The sequence below is a fragment of the Mauremys reevesii genome, linkage group 1 (assembly GCF_016161935.1).
Source record: "Mauremys reevesii isolate NIE-2019 linkage group 1, ASM1616193v1, whole genome shotgun sequence".
Lineage (NCBI taxonomy): Eukaryota > Metazoa > Chordata > Testudines > Geoemydidae > Mauremys > Mauremys reevesii.
In genome coordinates, this window is record NC_052623.1 from 223650019 (window position 1) to 223664494 (window position 14476).

The 14476-nt window shown below is 48.7% G+C and overlaps 1 protein-coding gene and 1 long non-coding RNA gene across 2 annotated transcripts in view; one reads left to right on the forward strand and one right to left on the reverse strand.

Moving 5' to 3' along the window:
* The window catches only part of LOC120371759 (scavenger receptor cysteine-rich type 1 protein M130-like), a 201596-nt gene that overhangs the window by 90215 nt on the left and 96905 nt on the right, over nt 1-14476 (forward strand). The window lies entirely within an intron of this gene.
* LOC120404212 lies at nt 602-13089 on the reverse strand. Its single transcript, XR_005597865.1, has 6 exons — nt 13061-13089; nt 12199-12361; nt 11716-11847; nt 11300-11387; nt 1191-1347; nt 602-901 (listed from the first exon to the last, which is right to left on the reverse strand). It is a non-coding gene; the product is annotated as an uncharacterized LOC120404212 (long non-coding RNA).

Consider the following 14476-nt stretch of genomic DNA (forward strand, 5'->3'; position numbering starts at 1 on the left):
CTTATGACCTGGAGCTACTCTTGGTAGGATTAGGGCTACTTTAACTTTCACATTGTCCAAAGAGATATAAAATCGGACTTTCTGTGATCTCTAATTGTGTATATTCATATCAGTGTAACACAGGTTGAAAAATGAGATTGTATTTAGCAAGGTAGCCATCATTGTAAATGTACAGGACTTGGTCTGAGGGATTATAGTTGATACTTTGAATTGTTTCTAACATTTTATCCATAATTATGCTAATTTTATCTTCCTGTTCAGTGTTTGTGTTGTATGTGTAAAATATTTCCTCTTTCCGAGTGTTGACAGGTCTTGTGGCATATAGAACACCACATATGATCAAGTGTTGGAAATGGACGGCTTGTACTGCCTTGTATTCCAAGTATGGAGCACATCAAGTGTGGTCTCGTTGAGTTTGCTAATCATAATGTTCCCTGTGTTGTCCTCGGTTGAATAAATTACCCACAATCCACTTTCATCCACTGCAAAGTCCATATCTTGCCACCCAACACCAGCATAAGAGAAACGGTTACCATAAGCAGCATTCAGCAGAGTTTTCCTCACAGACAATGTGTTTCTGTTTAAATCGAGCTTGCTTGAATTATATACATTGTAATACATGAAGTTATTGTAAACTGCAGTGCCACTGCCTTCCCCATATTGAATTTTTAACTCTCTAGCATTTTTAATAGCAGCAAATCATTGTAGGAATTATGAAGTCTGTAATATTCTAAGAGTCTCCCATCTGTGTTCAAAGGTGCAACCCAGTATAGGTCCTTCTGAGGAGTCCGAAGAAAGCAATCCCTACCCCAGGAACCATATTTGAAGGAAAATCCTCTCCAGTTCAGCTGTACAACATAGGGCTGGCTGATATTCACAATTCCACCATGACCACAGCTGCCTGTAAGCAAAGAGAACATGCAGGCTTTTCAAATGGCATGATTAGGAGAGAGGCTTTAGTGTATGCGCTTTATAAGAATTAGCATTGTTGCAAGAACAGAAAAATATACATATTTTTGTCAAAGATTTTCCTTGCACCATGTAAACAGCACATGGATTTCAGTTCTGTAGCGGTTCCAGTCTGACTGAAATACAGTGGTCATACCACTAGAACTGGGATCATACTGAAAAAAAACAGCCAACACTCCAGCAACACATTTTAGAGATCTCAGTTTTTAGTTGGTACTCACTTGCAGTAAATAAGTGATTAGCTTCTGTTTCAGATAAGTGACCAGTTTTCTGTTTCTACCTATTCTATGCTTTCCACTCTGCTGGGCTGGGAAATCACATAGAAAATACAATTTCAGAAGCATTTTAGGTCATTTTCTCCTGCAGTGGAGCACAGTTCTGGAAATATGGGAAACGAGAAGGTGGAGGGAGAATTAGCAGCACTAGTTCTAGAGGCTCATCTCAGATTAGCAAGCTACTGTCAAAATCACCACTTTAAAATGATACTTCAGAGTGCCTTCCATCTGAGGCTCTCAATGCAATTCAGATATTAATGAGCAGAGCCAGGGCTGGCACAACCCATTAGGTGACCTAGACATTTAGGGAGTGGCGACCGCCTAGGCGGTCGTCATCGGTATTTTGGGGTATCTGTCGGGGGCACCGGCGCTTCTGAGCATAGCCTTATAACAGCTCTGTAAGGTAGAAGTAAATATCCACAATTTACATGTAAAGTAACTATAAAGTAACGATACAACCTATTTCAACCAGGATAGTCTTGGTTTTTCTTATGATGCCCCAGGATATTTCAATTATCCTGTTGGGTTTTCATTTCATCAGCCAAAATATTTGTTTTTATAGCTACACAATGCTTGTTCAAGATGCATTGCTATGCTGAGTAGAATTTCCACTGTTTACTGAGAACAAACAGCCCGTGGAAAGAGTTTTCAGTGTAATGAACAATGTCTGGAATGAAGAGAACTTGAATTGAAAGCAAACACTATCAAAGCTGTTCCTTTGCTCAGAACAACTGTTGATGACACTTGTTCAATGCAGAACACTAAAGTATTGGAAAAAATCCTCCACTTCAAAATACACAGGTCTCCCTGGGTCAGATGCTGGCAGTGGTAACATCAGCACACTTACAAATAAAAGTATCCTTTTGTCTGACTCTTTGCAGCCCTAAAAGATGTCCCTATGAATGTGTGCCAGTTTTTTCCCTTTAAAAGCATGGTCATCTGAGACACAGACATCTCTCGCTGGAGAGAATCAAGGGATACTATGCCAGGCTGGGTAAGACGCTCAAGGAATTTGAGGCTCAGGTGATCTTCAGTGGGATTCTACCTGTCCCTAGGGAAGGGTGACAAAGGGGTGACAGGATTGTGATGATAAATAGTTGGCTCAGGGAGTGGTGCTATAAGGAGGGCTTTGGGATGTATGGGCACTGGGAGGATTTCGGGGACAGAGAACTGTTCTCACAGGATGGGCTCCACCTGAGTAGGGAAGGAATTAGACTTCTAGGAGGGAGGCTGGCTAATCTGATCAAAGAGCTTTAAACTAGGAATTGGGGAGACAGTTGGGAGATGTCCAGGCACTCTCCACGCCTAATTTAAACATTGAGAGGGAGGACAACAGGATAAGAACAGATATAGCCAGAGGAGGGGTTTGGACGTAAGGAAGATGGGGGGATGGATACTAGACCAATAGGTCATACTGGTGGTACTGTGTCCCTACCAAATTGGGTAACAAAGGTGAGAGAAGCCAAACAGCAAAAATTAGGATGTTTGTTCACCAATGCGAGAAGCCTAGGTAACAAAATGGAGGAATTGGAACTCCTGGTCCGAGAATTGAAACCGGATATCATAGGAATAACCGAAACATGGTGGAACGGTAGTCATGACTGGAGTAAAGGTATGGAAGGGTATGTGCTGTTTAGGAAAGACCAAAACAAAGGTAAAGGTGGGGGAGTAGCATTGTATGTCAATAATGAGGTAAACTGTAATTAAATAACTAGTAATGGAATGGATAATACGGAGTCTGTTTGGGCAATAGTCACATTAGGGAAGAAAACTACTAGAGCCTCCCCTGGGATAGTGATTGGGGTGTGCTATAGACCGCCAGGATCTACCCTGGATATGGATAGAGAACTCTTTAATGTTTTTAAGGAGGTAAATACCAATAAGAACTGTATGATCATGGGAGACTTTAACTTCCCGGATATAGATTGGGGAACAAATGCTAGTAATAATATTAGGGCTCAGCTTTTCCTAGACGTGATAGCTGATGAATTCCTTCATCAAGTAGTTGCAGAACCGATGAGGGGGGATGCCATTTTAGATTTGGTTTTGGTGAGTAGTGAGGACCTTGTTGAGAAATGGTGGTAGGGGACAACCTTGGCTCGAGTGATCATGAGCTAATTCGGTTCAAAATAAATGGAAGGATAAACAAAATTGCATCTGAGACTAAGGTTTATGATTTCAAAAGGGCTAACTTTACTAAATTAAGGCGACTAGTTAGGGAAGTGGATTGGACTAACATATTTAGGGATCTAAAGGCGGAAGATGCCTGGGATTATTTCAGGTTGAAGTTGCAGGAGCTGTCAGAGGCCTGTATCCCGAGAAAGGGAAAACGGTCCGTAGGTAGCAGTTTTAGACCGAGCTGGATGAGCAAGCGTCTCAGAGGGGTGATTAAGAAAAAACAGAAAGAGTACAAGGAGTGGAAGATGGGAGGGATCAGCAAAGAAACCTACCTTATTGAGGTCAGAGGGTGTAGGGATGCAGTGAGAAAGGCCAAAAGCCGGGTAGAGATTGACCTTGCGAAGGGAATTAAAACCAATAGTAAAAGGTTTTTTTAGCCATATAAATAGGAAGAAAACCAAAAAAGAAGAAGTGGGACCGCTTAAAACTGTAAACGGAGTGGAGATTAAGGATAAGCTAGGCATGGCACAATATCTAAACGAATATTTTGCCTCGGTCTTTAATGAGGCTAATGAAGGGTTTAGGAATAGTGGCAGAGTGACTGATGGGAATGAAGGTGCGGGGTTGGAAATTACAGTATCCGAGGTAGAAGCCAAACTTGAACAGCTTAATGGTAGTAAATCAGGTGGCCCGGATAATCTTCATCCTAGAATATTAAGGGAATTGGCGAGTGAAATTGCAAGCCCATTAGCGATGATTTTTAATAAATCTCTAAACTCGGGGGTTGTACCGTTTGACTGGAGATTAGCTAATATAGTTCCTATATTCAAGAAGGGGAAAAAAAGTGACCCGGGTAACTACAGGCCTGTTAGTTTAACATCTGTAGCATGTAAAGTCATGGAAAAAATATTAAAGGAGAGAGTAGTTACGGACCTTGAGGTCAATGGCAATTGGGACAAATTACAACATGGTTTTACGAAAGGTAGATCGTGCCAAACCAACCTGATCTCCTTCTTTGAGAAAGTAACAGATTTTTTAGACAAGGGAAATGCGGTGGATCTAATATATCTTGATTTCAGTAAGGTGTTTGATACGGTACCGCATGAAGAATTACTAGTTAAATTGGAAAGATGGGGATCGAAATGAAAATCCAGAGGTGGATAAGGACCTGGTTAAAGGGGAGACTGCAGCGGGTCGTATTGAAAGGTGAACTGTCGGGTTGGAGGGAGGTTACCAGTGGAGTTCTTCAAGGTTCGGTTTTGGGTCCGATCTTATTCAATCTATTTATCACTGACCTCGGAACCAAAAGTAGGAGTGGGCTGATAAAGTTTGCGGATGACACGAAGTTGGGAGGTATTGCCAATTCAGAGAAGGACCGGGATATCCTCCAGGGAGATTTGGATGACCTTGTAAACTGGAGTATTAGTAATAGGATGAAATTCAATAGTGAGAAGTGTAAGGTTATGCATTTAGGGATGACTAACAGGAATTTTAGTTATAAGCTGGGGACGCACCAGTTGGAAGTAACTGACGAGAAGAAGGACCTCGGAGTCCTGGTTGATCACAGGATGACTATGAGTCGGCAATGTGATGTGGCCGTTAAAAAAGCTAATGCGGTCTTGGGATGCATTAGGCGAGGTATTTCTAGTAGAGATAAGGAGGTGCTAGTCCCGTTATACAAGGCGTTGGTGAGACCTCATTTGGAGTACTGTGTGCAGTTTTGGTCTCCCATGTTTAAGAAGGATGAATTCAAACTGGAACAGGTACAAAGAAGGGCCACTAGAATGATCCGAGGAATGGAAAGCCTGTCGTATGAAAGGAGACTTGAGGAGCTCGGTTTGTTTTCCTTAACCAAAAGAAGGTTGAGAGGAGATATTATTGCTCTCTTTAAATATATCAGAGGATAAATACCAGGGAGGGAGAGGAATTATTTCAGCTCAGTACTAATGTGGACACGAGAACAAATGGATATAAATTGGCAGTCGGGAAGTTTAGGCTTGAAATTAGACGAAGGTTTCTAACCATCAGGGGAGTGAAATTCTGGAACAGCCTACCGAGGGACACAGTGGGGGTGACGGACCTCTCTGGCTTTAAGATTAAGCTTGATAAGTTTATGGAGGAATGGTTTGATAGGATAATGTGATTTAGTCAATAGGTCAATAAAGTCGACCACTGGTAATTAGTACCGAGGGTCAATGTTGGGATATTGAAAGTCTTTTTCCTGAGTGTCTGGCTGGAGAGTCTTGTCCACATGCTCGGGGTTCAGCTGATTGCCATATTTGGGGTCGGGAAGGAATTTTCCTCCAGGGTAGATTGGCAGTGGCCCTGGAGGTTTTTCGCCTTCCTCCGCAGCATGGGGCAGGGGTCGCTTGCTGGAGGATTATCTGCTACTTGAAGTCTTTAAATCAGGATTTGGGGACTTCAACATCTGAGTCAAGGGAGAGAATTATTTCAGGAGTGGGTGGGTCAGCTTTTGTGGCCTGCATCTTGCAGGAGGTCAGACTAGATGATCATAGTGGTCCCTTCTGATCTTAAGTTCTATGAAACTACGATTCTAAGTGACCTGCACAGTCACACAGCAAGTGAATGGCAGTGCCAAGACTCAAACCAACATTTCCTAACTCAAAGTCAGATGCTTTAACCACTAGATATTGCTCCCTCTTAGAGGTGAAGTAATGTTTACCTGCCAAGACCTGAGTTTTATGTTTCTATTAATTGATCAATTCAGAGCAACAGCTAATGATATCAAATCAGTGCAGAGGTTGCACATGCTCTAGTTACCCCATAGTGAAAGGGAACTTTTTTGCAACTGGCTTTTAAATGCATGGGGGAGTTATTGAAAAGTATATGGCTGCATACTTGGTTTGGTGTGTTTTATAAAGCTGCTGTTTTGTGTGTGAGAGAGGTCTGTGCAGGTATAGGTGTAGATTTTTAAAGTATTTTGTTTGTTTCAAAACAACAGGGTTTTGTACTGTGCAAAATGTGGTTTTAAATGAATTTTAAAAGCAGTTTGATTTTTTATTCTGCAAAATGAGATGTATTTAAAAAAAATGTGAGTTTGTGTTTTTTGTTTTGTTTTTTAAGTGGTAGAAATAAACTCAAAACCTGTGTTTGCTGTACAGCCTGAAATGGATTATTTGTTTTAAAGCTATGACTTTTTAAATAGAAAAACACCCTAATGAATATTTAGTTTTTAAGTTTACAAGATGGTTTCATGTGTTTTATAATAATGTTGTTTGCTCCACAGTACGGTCAAAACAGGAAAGATCCTTAGACCAGAGGGAAAACAAGCTCAAAAGAAAAAGGAAAGAGACAGCTGAAAAGGAAAATTCACCAGCCTCAGTGACTCATGGATGGATGAAGTCCAGTAAATATATTTTGCTTATTGGTTTGGTTGTTCTATGAGGTTTTGTATTTTAAGTAAATACAAAGGTGTGGGTGAGAAAAATGGTAAAGTTCAGTTTTGTAAAATGGTCCCCCCCACTCCCCCAGAGGCATGGGCAACTTTTCTGACAATGCTGTAGTCAGAGCTACAAGGACACCTCCTCCAGAACCGCCAAAGAACCAGGAAGTTGCTTTGAGTTCTTTAACAACACAAAACAGCACAAGAGTACAGATGAAGCATCCGGGCAGTTCAAATCTCATATACGTCAAACCAAGACTCTAGTAAAAAAATAAACAACCACACAACTACAACTCCAGTTCCTCAGCGGCCACTGCCACACCAAACCCAGAGAAAAATGTGAGCGAAAACGCCCACATTCACAAACCCAGAGCCCACACACTAGGGGCTCTGAACATGTGCAAAACCACACACATTCACAAACCTGGAGCATGCACTCTAGGGGTTGTGAATAAAAAACCAAGGACTGACAAACCATTCTCCCAAAACCATAAGCTCATCACAGCTTCCCTTTTCTAGTATTTGGGAAGAGTTTGATGCTTCATTCAGAAAACTGATGGATGCTGTATCCTCAGGGGGCTAAAGAACGGCATTCTGAAAAGAATTGGGAAACATATGACACTGCGTTCAGAACACTGGTGACCTCTGTATCCTCGTGGGGGCTAATGAATGACTGCAACTCGCTTACTGGATGCAGAAATGAAGTCTGTTCTTCAAAGAACTGATTTAGCTGAATACTAAAAGGCTAAACTTTACAGTGCCATGCTTCAAAGGTACCTAATGTACATGAAGCAGAGCGATGCAGAAAAAGTGAAAATAAGTCTGTTTCTACCAGAACAGGAACAGAATGTAACTGCCAAACCCCCAGAAACACCAAAGACCTCAGACTCTGTTGCTCAGGAGGTGTTGGATAATGTGAATAAGCGTTATAAGAAAAATGCATTAGTATTGCTAAAGAAGCTGGGCCAGGATAAAAATATCTCTTCATGGAATGATAAAGGGGCTTTTGTGTACAAAGGCTCTGTAGTTAATGGTTCTAACATGCTCAACTTAGTCAGGGCCGTCACCAGTGGTGAGCTCCAGCTGGTTCGCACCGGTTCGCAAGAACCGGTTGTTAAATTTAGAAGCCTTTTTAGAACCGGTTGTTCCAGGACAACCGGTTCTAAAAAGCTTTTAAATTTAACAAAGGCTTGGGCAGCTGTCCACCCAGCCCCCGGCCCCAGCTCACCTCCCCCTCTCCCCTGAATGCTCCGCCCTTCTTCTCCTCACCTTCCCCTGCTTCCCACGAATCAAATGTTCGCGGGAAGCCTGAAAAAAGCAGCAGGCAGGTAAGCCGGGCATGTGGGGGAGGGGGCGGGACAGCTTCCCCTGGCCCCGGCCGAGCGCCCCAGCCCAGTCCCAGCCAAGCACCCCCAGCTCAGGCTGGTCCCAGCTGCGTGCCCCCACGGCTCCGGCCCCAGTCCGGCCCGGGGTGTCGGGCCCCACGGCTGCGGCTCCGGCCCGGGAGTCGGGCCTCGGCTGCGGCTGTGGCTCCAGCCGAGTCGGGCCCGCAGCTGCGGCTCGGTACCGGCCCAGCCGGTCGGGCCCGTGGCTGCGGCTCGGCCCGGTGCGGCCCGGCCCAGGACTCGGGCCCGTGGCTGCGGCTGCGGCCCTGGCCCGGTGCCAGCCCGGCCCAGGAGTCGGGCCCCACGGCTGTGGCTGTGGCTCCAGCCCTGGTGCCGGCCCAGCCCTGGCCCGGTGCCAGCCCGGCCCGGGAGTCGGGCCCAGCGGCTCGGCTCCAGCCCTGGTGCCGGCCCGGCAGAGCGGACCCGGTCCTGGCCCCAGGCAGTGTGGTAAGGGGGCAGGGAGTAGGGAGGAGGTGTTCGGTGGGTTGTGGAGGGGTTGATAGGGGTTAGGGCAGTCAGAGGGCAGGGAACAGGGGGATTGAATGGGGGCAAGGATCCCGGGGGGCAATCAGGAAGGAGCAGGGGTTGGATGAGGTGGTGGGGGCACTTAAGGACAGAGAGAGAAGGGGTGGTTGGATGGGGCAGGGGTCCTGGGGGGCCATCAAGAATGAGAGGAGGGGTTGGATGGGGCTGCAAAGGGCAGTCAGGGGACAGGGAAGGGGGGCGATGGGTCAGAGGTCCCGGGGAGGGTGTCAAAAAACATGGGGGGTTGGATGGGGCACGACCCCCTCATGAGGTGAGGAGGAGGGAGCCAGTTGTTAATATTTTGGCAGCTCATCACTGGCCGTCACCCAGACACGCTCTGTTCCTAGCAGACATGTACCTAAAAGATGGGCTGGGTTTATGCATGTCATGGCAGACCTAAATGTACCATCTTCCATCACGAACAATGCGGCCAACAGAGATCTATTGGAACACTCCACAACCTCGATGGTCACTTCTTAATCATTCATTTACCTGTGTTCACCTTGTTCGCCAGTGACTCCCCCAAGCCACAGTTGCATTCCACCTCTAAGGGGGTGAACAAAGAGAGGCCACCATGCTCATCAGGGTGTCTCACAAGCATTTGGGTTTTGGACTTGGGTTCCAGCGTATCCATCAATGCCTGGGCCAAAAGACTCCCCTTGGTCACTCCCTCCTCCTCCTCGGGACTGTCGCTGATGTAGACCTTTCTCTATGGATGGTCAAAGACTGTCGTGGCTAGGACAAAGTCCAAAGTTCTCACAGGGGTGATGAAGGAGTCCATGTTCCCTCTCAGCAGCCTTTCCATGATTTCTAAAACACGTGTGCTTGGTAAGAGATGGCCTCCTCTGTCTGGTGCTGGGACTTATGGGGTAATAGTGCTGCACTCTGATTGGCAGAGGGCCTTGGGATCAGTTCTTAGTGGGGTCATACGGCCCACTTTCGGACGGGTCACCCTGCCCCAGAACTTGCCCTGATTGGTCAAAATCTCCTTTTGGGGTAGTCCTATTGGGGCAAAACCCATCCTAATTGGTAGAGGGCAGTGGGAGGAGTTCGTAGAAGGGGCACATGACACAACTTGCTTCCGGTCATGTGGCCACCTTGACCCCGGAAGTAATACCCCCACAGGACAGGACTTCCAGTGACAAGTGGGAGGACTAAGGGTCATGTGGCAGGGTTAGGGTTTGACTGATGGTAGGACGCTTATACTACTGCAGGGTGTCCGAGTCAAGAATTGTTGAATATGTCTAGGCAATACCAGAGCCAGTGTCTAAGTCTAAGCCAGAGATCAAAGCCAGATGATCAGACCAAAGATCAGCCAAGTTCACGGCAAGCCAAAGTTCAGATACAGGCCAAAGGTCAAATCCGAGTAGTCAAAATCCGAGGGGTTGGGGAAGATCAGGAGGAAGAGACAATGCTGGAGCGGGTGGGTGTAGGGCCTGGAGTGAGGCTAGAGAAAGGGAAGGAGAATACTGACCCAGGGTTCATAACCAAAATCTGGAGCCAAGAAGGGTCACGCCAAAGTCAAAGCCAGAGACTGGAGCCAAGAGTTAAGCCAGAGTCAACAGTGAAGAAACCAGAGGGCAGGGCAGGGCAGGGTGGTACATGCGGGTGGGAACGAGGATGACTTACTGGAGCCCTAGAGACCCTAATTGTGGGACTCCCTTCCTAGGAATAAAGAAGGACAGTTGGATGACAAAGATTTCTCTGACCCTGGGGTCCAAGCCAAGGAGCTCCCATCCAGGCTATGTGCCAGGATGCCATCACCCTCCTGTTCATTTCACTCTCACAGACCCCTAGCCGGACGGGAGAATAAAGGGCAGAAAGCAAAGGTGCCCCTGGGGGAAAGGCTCTAGTCTGAGACCCAGTCCACTTCCCAGATCTACGCCCAGGATTGTGTGACCAGGACCACAGCCCTTCCCCTACATCTCAGTTCCCACCTGCCAGATGGGGAGGATCCTCCCCTGCCCCAGTGCGTTAGGGGGGAGTTTCATTCCTGGCTGGGAAGGGTTCAGCTACCAGGTGGGTGGATTGGGCCCCAGGTGAGGGATGGTCAGACATTCGCTGCATCAGAGATGACACAGGGCCATGAGAAGGTCTGAGCAGTGATGACAGGGGAGGGGCTCCATGTCAAGCCACCCCTCCCAGACTGCAATGCCTATTGAGCATAACCCCTGGTTCTGCGGATGCTCTCATTTCTGGGCCAGCCCCACAGCCCGGACAGCCTGATTCTTCCAAACCAGTATCTTGCCTGGCCCCAGCTCCAGGGGTTGGGGTGCGGCATGGTGTTGAGAGTGAGGTACTCGGCTTTGGTTTCTCTCAGTGCTGTGGGCTCTATGGCCACTCCCCCTGGCCCTTCCCCCACAGGGAGACAGAGCAGTACGTGTGGCAGGGAGTGAGAGATTCAGGACATGCGAAGGGGGGGCTGTTCAAGGCTGTCCCAGAGAGCACAGGCCCTGCAGTGCTTTGGGTACCTGGTACAAGCACCTGACATTCCCGCCTCCTCTGCTGAGGGATGGGAACAGCCACAGCTGGGGGTAACCTAGCTGGAGGAGGATCTGTGACTCCCGGCTCTGGGCCCAATCAGCGCCAGGATTAGGGCAGGAGGATGGGGGGGGTCCTGGTACCTGAGATTGTAAACCGCGGCCGTGGAGCTGGACATGATGGAGCTTAGCTCGGATACCACGGGAAGATTTTCAATCAGCTCCTGGGAGACTTCAAGGAAACAAAACTGTGTGTGAGACTCAGGTCCTGCACACCCACAGGCACTTCCCAGGGAGGAGGCCAAAGTGCTCTGCAGAAACAGCCAGTGTCACCCCCACCTCTAACCAGCTGGGCCACCCAATTCCTCCCTCCCCTCCCCTTTAGTCTTACAATTCCCCCACTGCCAGCTCCTGATCAGTGTCACAATTATCCCCTTCCCTGTCCCCCAGACTTCAGCCCCAGGAACCCCTGTCCTCAGCTTCCCACTCCGGCCCCACTAACTCTTCCTCCCATATCTGTATCCCTTGCCCCAGAGGCCGGGCATGGGGGTCTCACTCACCGCAATGCTCTCCACAAGGGCTGCTTTTGAAAAGTGGGGTTCCAGGGTGTCCCACCCCTGCTGCTGTGCCGAGACGCACAGACTTGGGACAGCTTGGAGGAAGTGGAGCTGTTTGGCCCTGTCCTCCACCAACTAGGAGTGGGGTGGGGAGAGAGAGAGCCTGTTACATTGGGACCTCCCCGCCCAACCCAAACCAGCTCTAGGGCACAAGACCTCCATGGGGTTGGATAGGGAAAGCCGCCCCCTTCCCGAAACCAGTGTCGCCCTGCACAGACAGGGGTTGTAACTTGGACAGTGTCTGCGGAAAGAGGACACCTTGGCCTGTGTGGGACAAATGTCCCCACTTTGGGATGCCAGATAACAGAGGAGATGTGTCCCCCAATTGCGGGCGAGGGATTCTCTGGTACAAGACCCCCTGCCTGGGTGGGGATGGAACAAGGAGCAGGACAGACTCGGTGGCAGCACAGCTGGGGATTTTTGTACCTCATCTCTGCCCTGGAGGTGCTGCTGGATGACTCTGATGGTGTCTTGTTCAGGGGACACATCCTCCTCCTCTTCCTCCTCCTCACCCGCTTCTCCTTTTCCTACTCCTAAACCCACTCCTCCTCCTCCTCCTTAACTCACTCCAGCTGGGCACTGGGTGTCTCTGCACCAGGGAAGGAAGGAGAAAGTATAATCATGGGTGGCAAGTTTGTAGAAATGTTGGTGGTGCCAGAACCCGCCCCCCATCTCCGCCCCCCCAAACTCTGCCCCCACCTACCTAAGGCTCTGGGCGGGGTTTCTGGGGGAGGTATGGGGTGCAGGTCCTGGGCTGGGGATTAGGGTGCAGGAGGGGTGCAGGCTTTGGGATGGAGTTTGGGTGCAGGCTCTGGGCTGGGGGTGGGGATGTAGGAAGGGGTGAGGGTGCAGGCTCTGGGAGGGAGTTTGGGTGCTGGGTGCAGGCTCCGGGCTGGGGCAGGGGTGGGTGTGCAGGAGGGGTGAGGGTGCAGGCTTTGGGACGGAGTTTGGGTGTCGGCTGTGGGCTGGGTGGGGGGGTGTAGGAAGGGAGAGGGAGTGCATACTCTGGGAGGGGGTGCACGCTCTGGGAGGGAGTTTGGGGATAGGAGGGAGTGCAGGGTGAGGGCTGTGGGGCTGAGGATGAGGAATTCATGATGCAGGAGGGGGCTCAGGGCTAGGGCAGAGGGTTGAGGTGTGGGGTGATGGCTGTGGGGCTGAGGATGTGGGGTTCATGCTGCGGGGGGGCTCAGGGCTGGGGCAGAGGATTAGGGTGCAGGGGGATTAGGCAGCAGGTTTAAAACAAATAAAAGGAAGTTCTTCTTCACAAGGCGCACAGTCAACTCCTTACCTGAGGAGGTTGTGAAGGCTAGCACTATAACAGCATTAAAAGAGAACTGGATAAATTCATGGTGGTTAAGTACCAGAAATGTCCATGCACCAGAAACACAGATGCAGGTGAGCAACCGTTTTCATGTTCTCTCCACAGGTACTAGTGCAGAGAATGGAGTGGATGATACATCTGAGGAACAGAGCAGAAGGAGACTCCACTGATTGGAAGGCATGAGATGCACCGTCCTAGGGATGGGGTTCCCGACCACCACTCCCAAGAGGCGGAGGAGGAGGGTGGTGGTGGTTGGGGACTCTCTCCTCAGGGGGACTGAGTCATCTATATGCCGCCCTGACCAGGAAAACCGAGAGGTGAGCTGCTTGCCAGGGGCTAGAATTCATGATGTGACGGAGAGACTGCTGAGACTCATCAAGCCCTCAGATCGCTACCCCTTCCTGCTTCTCCACGTGGGCACCAATGATACTGCCAAGAATGACCTTGAGCATATCACTGCAGACTACGTGGCTCTGGGAAGAAGGATAAAGGAGTTTGAGGTGCAAGTGGTGTTCTCATCTATCCTCCCTGTGGCAGGAGAAGGCCAGGGTAGAGACCGTCGAATTGTGGAAATCAAGGAATGACTACGCAGATGGTGTCGGAGAGAAGGGTTTGGATTCTTTGACCATGGGATGGTCTTCCAAGAAGAAGGAGTGCTAGGCAGAGACAGGCTCCACCTCACGAAGAGAGGGAAGAGCATCTTTGCAAGCAGGCTGGCTAACCTAGTGAGGAGGGCTTTAAACTAGGTTCACCGGGGGAAGGAGACCACAGCCCCGAGGTAAGTGGGGAAGTGGGATATCAGGAGAAAGCACAAGTAGGTGAGTGCAAGAGGGGAGGGCTCCTGCCTCATACTGGGACACCAGGACGATCAGTGAGTTATCTTACATGCCTATACACAAATGCAAGAAGCCTGGGGAACAAGCAGGGAGAACTAGAAGTCCTGGCACAGTCAAGGAATTATGATGTAATTGGAATAACAGAGACTTGGTGGGTTAACTCACATGATTGGAGTACTGTCATGGATGGATATAAACTGTTCATGAAGGATAAGCAGGGCAGAAAGGTGGGGAGTTGCGTTGTATGTAAGAGAGCAGTATGACTGCTCAGAACTCCAGTATGAAACTGCAGAAATACCTGAGAGTCTCTGGATTAAATTTAGAAGTATGAACAACAAGGGTAATGTCGTGGTGGGAGTCTGCTACAGACCACCAGACCAGGGGGATGAGGTGGACGAGGCTTTCTTCCAGCAACTAACAGAAGTTGCTAGATCACAGGCCCTGGTTCTCATGGGTGACTTTAATCACCCCGATGTCTGCTGGGAGAGCAATACAGCAGTGCACAGACAATCCAGGAAGTTTCTGGAAAGTATAGGGGACAATTTCC